Here is a 14,767-nt window from a genome sequence, read left to right on the forward strand (position 1 = left end):
CAAGAGTCTTCAGACGTTCCGTAAGAACACGTCCTGTGTGAATTGTCTTTGCACACCTGCATAGAAAGCGAGAAGGGTCTGTCTGCAGTATAGCCAATACTGTTGATTTTAACTTTTTATATTTTTAACTCCACTAATGTGACCAAGTGTTATCCTTAAAGCATTTTTTATCCAAAAATCATATCCAAAATCATTTCTCATCATCTCTTGAATATTTTTTCAATTATTTTACGTGATAAATGTTTTTCTTGTATAGCATCTCAATACTATGATGAAAACATGATTTTTTTTTATTTACTGTTTTATGGCATTATGATTGTTTATTGTTAGATACAACCGTCTTACCATGATCTTTTATGAAATAATTTGGCAATAACAATAAAAAAGAGGGTCAGGTGCACAAACACCTCACAGCGATATCTGCACAAAGGGTACTTCGACCAGCTGCTCGAAGATCTCACCTTTGGAGAAGACTGTTGATTTGACACTCTAAAAATGTAAGTATTACTACTCGAAAATTAACATTACCCCATAATGAATTGCATCTTTTGCCCACCCCAACACTTACCATGCAATAATAACGATAAATGCCAACCAATAATTATATAATTTTTTTTTCTTAAAATGACATTTTAGTAAAAGAAGCCAAATGTATTTTCTTTTGTGACACCGCTATACATGAATATATACTAGTTAAATAAATGCAGTCGATGTGAATACATCCATTTTCAGTCAAGCAATTAATACATGAATGGATAAAATATTTATATGTTATTTACTGACAACAAAAAACATGTCTAATTGATTAAAATAATGTATAAACGTTAGCATCACAATAAATGCATACATGTACAAGTCAACAACACATGATACAAAGCTTCATTCAAACTTATTGTTCTAACAATCAAGTATTTACAGATGGTGAACCCAACATCCTCCTGCCATCTGAACACAGCTGATACAGTTCTGCTGCTGCACTTCACAATCTCACTCTTCTCAATGGGGATGTCGTTGAGCAACAGGATGAAGAAGACCTTGATGACGGCTCTCTGAGCCACACAACCTTGAAGCTAGAGCAGGGGAACACGTGCAGGACAATCTGACTGCTGTGTCTGCTCCAAACTTTCGTGTGCCTGCAACCCATGAGCACGACTACCTGAAAAACATTTACACAGAATTTACAAGTACATGCATTGATTTATTACTTTTGTAGTGGGCTAAACCACTGAAGTGGTTCAAATTTATAAATAAATTATACATTTAACCAAAGTGACTTACAGTGCATTCAGACTAACAGTTTTTACCTAACATGTGTTCCCTGGTATTCAAACCCACAACTTTGCACTGCTAACACAATGCTCTACCACTTGAGCCACAGGAACACCAGTGTGTCCTTGAGCAAGGCTCTCTTCTCCAGGTTGATCAGGGGATTGTAGGCCCCTGTAATAAGAGCACTGTCAATCACTTCAGATAAAAGCTCCATCACATTTTTTGATGATGCTTTTGAAGCTTCTGAAAGTCAGCCTTCATTGTTTAAACATTAACCAGCTGAACAAACTTTACCAAAATCACATCATCAGTGTCTTGTGGTCTTTCTCTAGATGTTTCACTGGCTCTGGGGTAACTGAGGATGAAGACACCACAAGACACCTTCTCCATCCTCAGTGCACACAACAGTCTACAGACATTTTATGCCCTACAAAAATACACATACACAATACAAAAAGTCATTACATTATTCTTTTGTTTCAGGTTTTCCCTCTTTTTCACCTTTCCTTGCAGGTCCTGCTGCACCACAAAAGATCTGCAGCAAATGCACAGAAATCAAGAATAAGAAAGGAGGTGTAATATTTGTTTGAAAATAAATAAATTAAAATAAAATACAACTTAAGATTTAAAATGTTTCATTTATTTTTGTAGTGTACTTACAAAAAACCTTTGATGGCAGCATTCCTTCATCAGTTACTCTACAGCACATAAACACACATGTGTCTCATCTGTCCCTGTAACATCCAGACAAGAGTCAGTCTCCTCTGTGATTTATCTGTGATATACTGCATTTACATGTTGAGTTAATAACTGATGTAACTCACTTTTTATCCAACACAAATGTTCCTTAAATTATCAATATTGCAAATGGCCAAAAAAAATAGATAACTTATGTTTAGTTACTTTATGTAGATTTGTTTGTTTACATGACTCACACTCATCTATAGCAGTGTTGACAAAAGTGAATTCTACACAATATCACACACACATCACTCAGACACCTGTTTCATGTCTGTTAGATGTGCTCATCATCAATTCTTATCAAACATTATCCAGTCAGATGATAAATAGACATTTTAGTAATAGTCTTCAAGAAGTATATATGGTTTATGTAAATCCACTATTGAGTCGTGTAACGTTACTTAATGGAGCTCCCCTGTTAGTTATGCATTATAAAACATGTTTACAGCTAAATCCCAAAGGCACAAAAAATTACGCCTTAGTTTTAATAAATTATTAACTCCAAAAACAATACCACTGTATGAAAATGACTTATACACTTCAATTTAAATAATTATCTCGGAAAAAAATAAGATTCTTACCGTTGTCTCTCACAGAAAGCTGTCATTTTCGTCTTCTTTCGAGAGGCACCCGGCTGCAGCCTGCAGATCGAGGCGGGGCTGCACCTGGGGCGGGGTTGCACGTGCAGCCCCGCCCCACATCTACTCTGATTGGTTCAATCGTCTTTCATTGACTTACATGATAGGAAATGTGTGCGAAGTTGGTGTAGGACGGAGAATGCGGTTTAAAAAGCTAAAAACGCTGTACAGTTTCATAAAGCCTTCATAATGCACAAAAGAAGAAAAAAAAACATTAGCCTGTAACTCGCCATGTCCCTGAAATGGTTGTTTTGTTAAATTAACCCTTTCATGCATGAATTATGATAACCTCAGTCAGGATTTTTTTTCCTATGTGTTTTTATTGCTCTTAGGGCATGAAAAACAAGAATTGATTTTTATTTTATTTTTTTACAAATTTTTCAAAGAGATCTTCAGATGTCCACTTGAGTGGACAGCATGCGGTTGGTTTAAACTGAAGATATACTGTATTAAATATAAGACAATAATCAAACAGATAAAGTATGTGAATTTAACAAACTAATCAATGCAATTATATCAAATAATGTGAAAACTATAAAATATATGCAAAAAATATAAATGCAAAATATTGCAATGGCTTCATACAACTTCATACAAGTTGCACTTCGCGTATCTATGATATCAGAACATGAGGACGTGATTCCATCAGAATTTTCTACAGCCTGTCAAGGTACAACTGTGGAAACCACTCAGATGCTCCCTCCAGTGCACCAGAGTATAGAGATTTACCCTTATTAGCTGATAATTATGATTATGTTCAAGATGGACATGCACATTTCTATCATATACCTCCTCTGAGAAAACCTAGCGATACGTTTTTTCAATCTCATCTGAAATGATCAGTGTTGGGGGTAACGCATTACAAGTAACATGCATAACCCATTCAGATTACTTTTTTGATGTTACAAGTAAAGTAATGTGTTACAAATAACATGCATTACCTAATCAGATTACTTTTTGATCTAACAAGTAATTAACTACAAGTAATGTGCATTACCTAATCAGATTACTTTTTGATGTTATGAGTAAAAAAACGCATTACAATAACGCACATTACATAATCAGATTACTTTTTGATGTTATGAGAAAGGAAACGCATTACAAGTAACATGCATTATGTAATCAGATTACTTTTTGATGTTATGAGTAAAGAAACGCATTAAAAGTAACATGCATTACGTAATCAGATTACTTTTTGATGTTATTAGTAAAAAACGCATTACAATAACATGCATTATGTAATCAGATTACTTTTTGATCTAACAAGTAAAGTAATGCATTACAAGTGTCATACATTATGTAATCACATGACTTTTTTCGATGTCAATGAAAATTACATTCTAATAATACAAATACATTTATTTACAGTAAAAAGTCACTGCAGATTAAGTTTTTAAGTTTTAAATTTCAAAAACAATATTCACATTATAGTTATGAATTGTAGCTGAAATATAGCCATTGCATGCATGACGTCCACTACAGTGGACATGTGATTAATCAGAGTTTTCTCTCAATCTAAAATCAAAACTTGGAAAATTTTACTGTGATATGACTCATTAGATATTGCTTTATGCTGCAATATTTTTTTTTACCTACAAGAGTCTCCTAGGATAGACGGAAGGGGTGGATATGCTGGAGCAACTTGGCATGTCTGACTGACCCTTGGCCATCTTGGTTTGGAGGGGGAAAAAATCGAAACACAAAGGCTTGCCACTTGGTTGCAATTTATAGGATGATGCACCAGGGTCCAATGAAGAGATTGATGTGCAACTTTGCCATAAAAACCCGTGCAAGTTCAAGAAAATGCTTTTTTAATAGCTGTCCACTGTAGTGACCACTATGCGTGAAAGGGATAAGCTGATCTTTAGGCTAACATACGAATATAGTAAATTAATTGGGTTGATTATCCACAGTAAGACGATCAGGTCTTCAGATAGAAGAATGAATTATGAATTAAATAATTTTAGAAAATATGATTATTTCATATCATCAGAGTATGAGAAAGGAAAATGAAAGGGGTGTATCATTACTGTTTTAAATTATATAGCATGACAAGACAATTATTGTTACATATAATTATCCGTCATGCAGTTGATAAATGACTGCAATAGTCTAATGTGTCTGCCAATTCAATTTTTATGAAACTTTTAATTTTCTTTACTACAATGCAAAACATAGACTTTTTCTCCCCTTTATTTCAGGAAAATATGCTGCTCCTCGTTATTTGAAAGTGAAGAAATCGATAAACTTTTATTTCTATCGGCCAGTGATGATTCTGAAAGGACATACCTGTAAACCGTTGCTAAAGTAACGAACCCAATTTCATGATAATTGTGCTCTTATTTTAGTGCAGTCTCACAGCCACTGTCAAATATTGAGATAAACTTTATAAAGTATCATCTATTTATATTAAATTGGTATCTTCTCCGATATCCATTTTGTGACCATTGAGCCGATTCTTTTCAATCAGCTGGAATGATTCGAGACATTCTACGTTTAATGTGGCTTAATGCATTAAAACAGTGTTTTTAAAAGACCAAACTCAGTAAACAAATTAATAATAAAGCATTTTATTCACTGACAAGCAGATGAGTCCAGAATAAGAATGCAATGTGTTTAATTACGTGTTAAGCGTTTTCCTCCCATAGAAAACCATTAGACTAAAAGGAAAACGCGTAACGTGGCGTAATGCATTAAAACGTGTTTTAAAAAGACCAAACTCAGTAAACATTTTTAATAACACATTTTATTTACAGACAAGCAGGTTATGGGTGGAAATTAAACACTTACACTGTGTTCGTGCTCTGTGCTCATATCTGCTTGTCTGTAAATAGAATGCTTTATTAAAAATTTGTTTACTGAGTTTGGTCTTTTTAAAACACCGTTTTAATGCATAAAGCCACGTACTTTCACGTTAAGCGTGCTTTTAGAGTGTCCCAATTATTCATTTGTGAATTAATCTGGTAAAGAAGAGTAAACTTGCAGCAGCTAACATCTCTTGATTCAATAAATCAGACATAGTGAGTCAAGTTAACAAAAAACTGCATCATAGTAAAGGCTTTGTAAAACTGTACAGCGTTTTTAGCTTATTAAACAGCATTATCTGTCCTACACCAACTTCGCACACATTTCCTATCATGTAAGTCAATGAAAGACGATCAAACCAATCATAGTAGGTGTGGGGCAGGGCTGCACGTGCAACCCCGCCCCAGGTGCAGCCCCGCCTCGATCTGCAGGCTGCAGCTGGGTGTACTTGCTTCTTTCCAGTTTAACGGCGGTTGGCATCCAGCTTATTGGTGCAATACCGCCCTCTTCTGTTCCGGAGTGTGGGTCAGATATACGTTTTCCTACTAAAACGTACACTCTCATATTGTCCCCTAACTTTAATATCTACACACACATCATGCATCAAATCCTGCCTGAAACCCCTGCCTCCCTTAAAAAGTAATCAATATTCTACAACCCGAATTCCGGAAAAGTTGGGACGTTTTTTAAATTTGAATAAAATGAAAATTAAAAGACTTTCAAATCACATGAGCCAATATTTTATTCACAATAGAACATAGATAACATAGCAAATGTTTAAACTGAGAAAGTTTACAATTTTATGCACAAAATGAGCTCATTTCAATTTTGATTTCTGCTACAGGTCTCAAAATAGTTGGGACGGGGCATGTTTACCATGGTGTAGCATCTCCTTTTCTTTTCAAAACAGTTTGAAGACGTCTGGGCATTGAGGCTATGAGTGGCTGGAGTTTTGCTGTTGGAATTTGGTCCCATTCTTGCCTTATATAGATTTCCAGCTGCTGAAGAGTTCGTGGTCCTCTTTGACGTATTTTTCATTTAATGATGCGCCAAATGTTCTCTATAGGTGAAAGATCTGGACTGCAGGCAAGCCAGGTTAGCACCCGACCTCTTCTACGACGAAGCCATGCTGTTGTTATAGCTGCATTATGTGGTTTTGCATTGTCCTGCTGAAATAAACAAGGCCTTCCCTGAAATAGATGTTGTTTGGAGGGAAGCACATGTTGCTCTAAAACCTTTATATACCTTTCAGCATTCACAGAGCCTTCCAAAACATGCAAGCTGCCCATACCGTATGCACTTATGCACCCCCATACCATCAGAGATGCTGGCTTTTGAACTGAACGCTGATAACATGCTGGAAGGTCTCCCTCCTCTTTAGCCCGGAGGACACGGCGTCCGTGATTTCCAACAAGAATGTCAAATTTGGACTCGTCTGACCATAAAACACTATTCCACTTTGAAATAGTCCATTTTAAATGAGCCTTGGCCCACAGGACACGACGGCGCTTCTGGACCATGTTCACATATGGCTTCCTTTTTGCATGATAGAGCTTTAGTTGGCATCTGCTGATGGCACGGCGGATTGTGTTTACCGACAGTGGTTTCTGAAAGTATTCCTGGGCCCATTTAGTAATGTCATTGACACAGTCATGCCGATGAGTGATGCAGTGTCGTCTGAGAGCCCGAAGACCACGGGCATCCAATAAAGGTCTCCGGCCTTGTCCCTTACGCACAGAGATTTCTCCAGTTTCTCTGAATCTTTTGATGATGTTATGCACTGTAGATGATGAGATTTGCAAAGCCTTTGCAATTTGACGTTGAGGAACATTGTTTTTAAAGTTTTCCACAATTTTTTTACGCAGTCTTTCACAGATTGGAGAGCCTCTGCCCATCTTTACTTCTGAGAGACTCTGATTCTCTAAGACAAAGCTTTTATAGCTAATCATGTTACAGACCGGATATCAATTAACTTAATTAATCACTAGATGTTCTCCCAGCTGAATCTTTTCAAAACTGCTTGCTTTTTTAGCCATTTGTTGCCCCCGTGCCAACTTTTTTGAGACCTGTAGCAGGCATTAAATTTTAAATAAGCTAATTAAGTGGATAAAAGTGTAAAATTTCTCAGTTTAAACATTTGCTACGTTATCTATGTTCTATTGTGAATAAAATATTGGCTCATGTGATTTGAAAGTCTTTTAGTTTTCATTTTATTAAAATTTAAAAAACGTCCCAACTTTTCCGGAATTCGGGTTGTACTCTGTGCCGCCATATTGCCAACAACTTATCGTTTTGAGGTCTCGCGTGGTTCTGTGTGATTTGGACAACTTCAAGTTACGCCCACTTAAAGTTACGCCCCCATCTTGCAGTCTGCAGACGTACATGCTTGGAGAAAGCAACAAAATCACAGGGGGGCAGGGTTTCATATTTTATTGAAGCCCCCCTTTGCGCCGCCATTGGCTAGCGGACCCCCACCTGTTGTTAGCATTCCATTGACTCCCATTCATTTTCGTTTGACAGCAAATAACTTTACATCTGAGGCATTTAAAGACTCCATTTGTCCATTAATTATTTCTAAAGAAACACGAAAATGTATAAAAGGCTCCATTACCTTGTATCTTATGTTATGTTCCCGTAGAAGCAGTTTTTGTAAAAAATAGGCTAACGATTGCATCATAACCAGCGACTCTCTGTCGCACAGTAGAGAAATTACCATATGGACAGGAGGAGAAGCTCGCAGGCAATCTTTTACTGTCTATGAGGCAATCGGGGGAACGTGGAGGCATGAAGTCAAGGGAGATAATTAATTAAAATACTTACCAAAATTTGCTCCTGTTCACGCTCGCCTTCTCTGGAAGATTCGGTGGGTGATTCAGATTTCTCTTGGCACAGCGATTAGAAGACGTACAGGTTGCTCACGTGACATTTACATCATCAAGATCAGTTTGAGTCTGCGCAGTACGCCCACTGATCTATAATATAGGACTGGATTGCTCATGACGTCATGAAAGTGAAGCCGCTGCGCCACCATATTGGTAATCCCTAGTGTGCGTAAACGTTCTATTGAATTAATAGGAAATTGTATGATTTTAATTAGAAAACATAACCTAACAAGTGTCATGGTTCTGCCTTCATGTCCTGGTTTTTTCTCTAGTCTTGTGGCAGGATCATGACAGGCCCATGTTTTGTGTACAAGCACATGGCCTTGTCTTTGGGCCATGTGCTCGTGTTGTCTCGTTCCCTTGCCCCGCCCCCCTTGTTACCCTAGTTTTGTCTTCATTGATTCACCTGTTCCACCTGTTGTGTTCATTAGTAGCCACCCTTTATAACCTCGTGTGTTTCTCTGTCCCTTTGTCGGTTCATTGCCAAATGTTGCCAACTGTTGTCATATGTTAATCAATGTGAGAGCTGTAAGTAAGTCTGTAGAGAGTCTTGTCTAGTTGTTTGATCCTGTTTCAGTCATAGTCAAGTTTGTAAAGTGTTAGTCTAGTTTTGTCATCTTTCGTCTGTCTAGCCCTTGTTTTGCCCCCTCGTGGGTTTTGTTTTCCTGTTTTTTGTATAATAAACTGTGTTGCTGTGACTACTGTCTGCATTTGGGTTCATCCTCCACCTTCCACATGACAACAAGTCAGCGTTTATAAATCTGAAGTATTTCTGTACATTATTACAATGCAAACACCCTAGGCATATAAACGGTTATTTTTTTTAAAGGTCGCAAATTTCCCCTAACTTATTAAAAAGCTATGTTTATTACAGTAGTGAGCATCATGAACATGATAAACATCAGACGGACACGACCTCAGCATATATAACAAACTACAAACTGCTCATTCTGAAATCTGAATTTATTCAGAGAAATAACTGACTATATGCAGTACAGATTTAAAGACATAAAGCTCTATTTCCCCAGCAATATTTTTTTTTTATATATATATTTTATTGACATTTTCAGATTAAACAGACAAACAAACAAACAAACAACCAGGGCTCAGATACAGCTATTGCCAGTTGTTTACATTCTTAATTAGTACAGCAGTATGAGGAAAGGTTGTTAATACAGGAACACAATTAGTTTACTGTATTTTAGCTTTTTCAAAATGAGTTAAGAAAGGGGTCCAAGAACGGAAAAATGTGTCCATTTGAGTGGTGCGGAGTTTCTCCATTTGTATTATGGATAGCATGTCAGTGATCCATACCTGAAAGGAAGGAGGAGTGGAAGACTTCCATTCCTTCAATATCAGTCTCTTGGCAACTATCAATCCCAGTTCCAATGGTTGCCGCATTATAGTTGGAATTGTCCTTGTTATTTGTGAGCAGCCAAAAATAGCAAGTCCAGGCTCGGGCTGAAGGGGTCTCTGATATGCTTTGGAGTACCAGTCAAATATTTTAGACCAAAAATTTACCAACGAAGAGCAGGCCCAAAAAGCATGGGACAGTGTACCCTCTGACATATTACATCTGTCACACACTGGGGAGACTGATGGATATATTCTATGTAATCTGACTTTGGAATAATGTAAGCGATGGACAATCTTAAATTGAATTAACTGGTGTCTGCTGTTTATAGAGCAGGAATGAATATTAGACAAACAAGTATTCCACATGGATTCAGATAGTTCCACACCTAACTCTTCTTTCCAAATATCCCTAGTTTTCACAGTGTGCGCAGCAATACAGTCATCAAATAGACGTACAATTCTCGAAATAAGACGCTTGGAGAAAGGAGGGCTCTTACAAATATCGTAAATTTCATGCTCCAGGGGTAGATTTTGAAAATCTTCAATTTTTGATTGAGTGTAATGCCTAACCTGCAAATACCGAAACAAATGGGAATTAGAGAGATTATATTTTCCTTTCAGTTGGTTGAATGATGCAAATTTACCGTCAATGTACAGATTGTTAACTGAAACCAAGCCCTTCTTTCTCCAGTCATGGTATGATATGTCATGCCAGGGAGGCAGAAAACAATGGTTAAAGCATATAGGTGTTTGTACTGATGTATTTGGTAGTTTTAGAAAGCACCTAACCTGGTTTAAAATTCTTACTGACTGTTTTACCACAAAGCATAAATTCTTATAGGACTCTGCCTTTTCGAACTTGGAAAATAACATAGCTGGCAATGAAGAATTATTCACAGAGTTGGCCTCCATCTTAAGCCACAAAGGGGTTGTAAGCGTCTGATTATCTAGGGATCCCTGCTGCCAGAACACTAATGCCCTAACATTGGCAGCCCAGTAATAGTGTTTAAATACCGGCAAGTCCAACCCTCCCACTAACCTAGACTTCTGCAAGTGTGCCTTCGAAATTCTGGCATTTTTGCCATTCCAAATGTAGGACAAAATAATGGAGTCCAAGTCTTTAAAGAAGGCTGCAGTGAGATAAATGGGGAGATTTTGACATAAGTATAAAAATTTGGCAAGGGAGATCATTTTAATTGAGTTTATGCGTCCAATCATTGATAAGGGAAGAATTTTCCAACATTCAATATTTTGTTTTAATTTTGAAATAAATTCTGCGAAATTTAATTTAAATATTAGTTTTGGATCCTTAGGTATAGTCAAACCAAGGTAGGTGAAATGATCATTAACTATTTTGAATGGAATACTTTGTAAAAAACCTGGTGAATAAGTATTAGAAAGAGGCACAAACTCACTCTTTGACCAGTTAATCGTGTACCCCGATATTCTACCAAAAGACTCTATCAACTCAAGAAGAGGGGGAACTGATTTTTCAGCATTGTATAAATACAATATTATGTCATCAGCATATAAACTGATACGCGTTTCCACTCCTCCAACCTGAAGCCCCTTCACCTGTGGGTGCTCTCTTATTGTTACCGCAAGCGGCTCCAGTGCAATAGCAAAGAGCGCTGGAGACAATGGACAGCCTTGCTGAACCGAGCGTTGCAAAATAAAAGGGGCTGACCGATCACCATTCGTCAAAACAGAACAGCACGGTTCTACATATATCAGTTTCACCCAGGAGATAAAAGTTTCCCCGAATCCAAACCTGCGCAGTGACTCAAACATATAAGGCCACTCGACCTGATCAAAAGCTTTATGTGCATCAAGGGACAAAATAGAAGCTCCTTTAATATCACTAAAATCAGAGTAAATAGTATTGAGTAGCCGCCTGACATTAGAAAAAGAGAGTCTACCGGGAATAAACCCTGTCTGGTCAAGATTGATGATAGAAGCCAAATATTTGTTCAATCTAGTAGCCAGGATTTTAGTTATTACTTTGCGATCAAAATTTTGAAGTGCAATTGGCCTAAAATTTGCAGGGTCAGTATCGTCCCTGCCCTTTTTTAAAATTAAAGAAATGTTTGCTTCATAAAGGGTTTTTGGCAGTTTTCCATTACTTTTAGAATTATGCATCATTCTGAGCATAAGTGGTGCAAGAATATCACAAAATCTCTTATAGAATTCTGCGTAGTAACCATCGGGCCCAGCAGCCTTGCCTGATGGAAATGACTTTATGGCATTGATGACTTCCTGCAGCGTAAAGTCTGAATCAAGACATTTCGTCGCAGCGTCACTCAATTTGGGCAATGATATAGAGTCAAAGAAATCATTCAGATTAGATTGCGAAACATTGTGTTTGGAAGAGTAAAGCTCAGAATAGAATTCCCTGAAACGATGGTTTATGTCAGCAGGATTGGTTAGAAGAATGCCTGTTTTAGACTTAATACCACGAATTGCTCTTGAAGCCTGGGAACCTTTAAGCTGTTGTGATAATAGTTTACCGGGTTTATCCCCAAGCTCAAAGTGTTTCTGCCTTAATTTCAAAAGTAAGTTCTTAACTTGGCCACTCCTAATATCATTGTATTCATATTTAAGCTTCAATATCTCTTTGTAGTGCTCCGGTGATATAGAATTTTGGTAAATTCTTTCCAAACTAGGAAGAGTGTTGCTAATTTCAAGCAGTCTCCTCTCTCTCTTCTTTTTAATGGCTGAGGTGTAGGAGATTATATCACCACGCAAAACGACTTTTAATGTTTCCCATAGGGTCAAGTCAGACACTTCACCATTATCATTTAATTCTATAAAGTCATTCAATTTAGAGGTTATATTCTTAACAAAGTTGTCATCGCTTAGAAGGTTTGGGTTGAAACGCCAAGAATAAACCTGTTTTGGGAGGGAAATATTTAATGATATTGCTAAGGGGCTGTGGTCAGAGATCAAAATATTATGATATTTGGAATTGGTGATTTGAGAGATAAGGTTAGAGCTAGTAAAAAAATAATCAATCCTACTGTAGGATTTGTGGACATTTGAGTAGAATGAATACTCTTTGCTTGTAGGATGCTGAATCCTCCAAATATCTACTAGACTCCTAGTTTTCAAAAGATTGTTTAGGAGCTTTACAGATGCAATTTCAGGTGCTGGTCGTGTAGATAATCTATCTAAGAAAGGATCTAGATAGCAATTAAAATCTCCGGCTATTATTATGCCTGAGTCACTGTCGTCTGGAAGCAGATCAAAAACCTTTCTGAAAAAATTGGGCTCGTCCGTGTTTGGACCATATATATTAAGCAGGGTTAATGAGAACGAGTTTATAGTGCCAGAGACCAGTAAATATCTACCAAGAGGGTCGTTGTTAACAGAAGTTACCTGAAATGGGATATTTTTTCGAAACAATATTGCCACACCACGGGCATGCGAGGTAAATGGTGATTGATATATCTGAGACACCCAATTACATTTCAACCTATGTTGCATATCTGCTTTGATGTGGGTCTCTTGTAAAAAAATTATATCCGCAGAAAGAGATTTCAGGTGTTTAAAAACTTTCCCCCTTTTGACTGCACTACCAAGCCCTTTTACGTTCCATGAAATCAGTTGTAAATCTCTGCCTCCTACATGCATTTTACCTTGTACTTGAGTCATTTTGATAAAAAACAAAAAAATGCAATTGCTGTTGCAATACCGAATACAAGTGAGTAAAACATGTGCATCTGAGCCGAACAAGAACAACAACACAGTACCATAACCACCCCCCCTCCCTTACTTCCGCGTCCCCCGAACTTGACGCGTATCTTCCCCTCTTGGCCAAAACAGGAGCTGATGGACAAAAAGTAGGCCGACCCAAGTAGCGCCCTCCACCACAACGTAAATATAGTTTTGAAAAAATTGAAAGTTAGTACCACATTTGAAAAATAAAGTAAAATACGCCTTCAAAAGAAATTGTCCTGCGCCCTGGTGTATCAATAATTGTCATGGTTCTGGACAGTCACTTATCGACACGTAGTTCGAAAAATGGTCAGCAGTTTGTGGCGCATTTAGCACAGAAGAACGAACACGCTCACCTTAAATAGAAAGTAAAAATGTTCATCACGTTCTCTAACCATCTGCCGAAGCACTACGTTCCTTCAATGAACGAGCCGCTTCAGCTGCCGCTGGATCATTGAAAACCTCGGGAATATTCTCCTCCTCATCCCAGTACACATGAAGCCTGGCCGGGTAGCGCAGGTGATGTTTAACTCCTCCGTCTCTCAGAGCTTTCATCACATCTCGGAAGGCACGGCGCTGGCTCATCACTTCGTTGGTATAATCAGGGAAAATTAAAACTTTGTTCCCCTTTTACTCCATTGATTGCGTCCTGCTGAGGCGTAGAATCTGTTCCTTCACCTGAAAATGATGAATGCGAGCCATGATGGTGCGCGGTTTGCCACCCGCCGCTGATTTGGGTTGCAGAGAACGATGCGCACGATCAACTTTCACTGGATGTGGAAAGTGCTGTTTACCCAGCAGTTCAGGAATAAGTTTGGAAACAAAATCAGTTGGTTTTCCTTCTTCTGAATCCTCTTTTATACCAACAATCTTGATGTTGTGTCTGTGGGACCGTGCTTCTAAATCCAGTAGTTTGGTTTGAAGCTGGCTGGAAAAGTAACTTTGTTAAATCTTCACACTTGGCTTCAAGCACTTCCGCGCGTTCTTCAAGTGCACCGGTCGTTTGCTCTTGACTGACCATGCGGTTTTGCAGGTCAGTTTGCACGGAGAGTACAGACTGAAACTTAGTGTCAAAGGCATCAAAGCGTTCATCGAGTCTCCCCAGATTCGTCTCTGACATTTCCTTACACATTTCTTTGCATATCTCGTACATGTGAGTTTTGTCTATGGACGTGATATCTGAAGTGGTAGCCGGAGGTTTAGCAGAGGGCTCGCTGGAACGGCTATCGCTGGCACTGACGTTAGCCCCGCTAGCATTAGCACTGCTGATGTATCCATCGATGGTCTTGGACTTCCCAGGAGGGTTTCTTTGTCGCGACATTTTCAAATTAGCAAGGTTCAACGGATGGGATAGGCAAGCGA

General features: G+C 38.0%; 1 long non-coding RNA gene across 2 annotated transcripts; it reads right to left on the reverse strand.

Annotated features, from left to right (window-relative positions):
* Window positions 1–710: 710 nt before the first annotated feature.
* On the reverse strand, window positions 711–2,631 carry LOC132140299 (uncharacterized). Of its 2 annotated transcripts, none has more exons than XR_009433770.1 (4): window positions 2,592–2,631; window positions 1,930–2,003; window positions 1,735–1,804; window positions 711–1,440 (listed from the first exon to the last, which is right to left on the reverse strand). It is a non-coding gene; the product is annotated as an uncharacterized LOC132140299 (long non-coding RNA). The 2 variants fall into 2 exon arrangements; XR_009433769.1 differs by having other exon boundaries at window positions 748–1,156.
* Window positions 2,632–14,767: the final 12,136 nt, after the last annotated feature.

This window comes from Carassius carassius, chromosome 5 (genome assembly GCF_963082965.1).
Source record: "Carassius carassius chromosome 5, fCarCar2.1, whole genome shotgun sequence".
In the NCBI taxonomy this organism is placed as follows: Eukaryota; Metazoa; Chordata; class Actinopteri; order Cypriniformes; family Cyprinidae; genus Carassius; species Carassius carassius.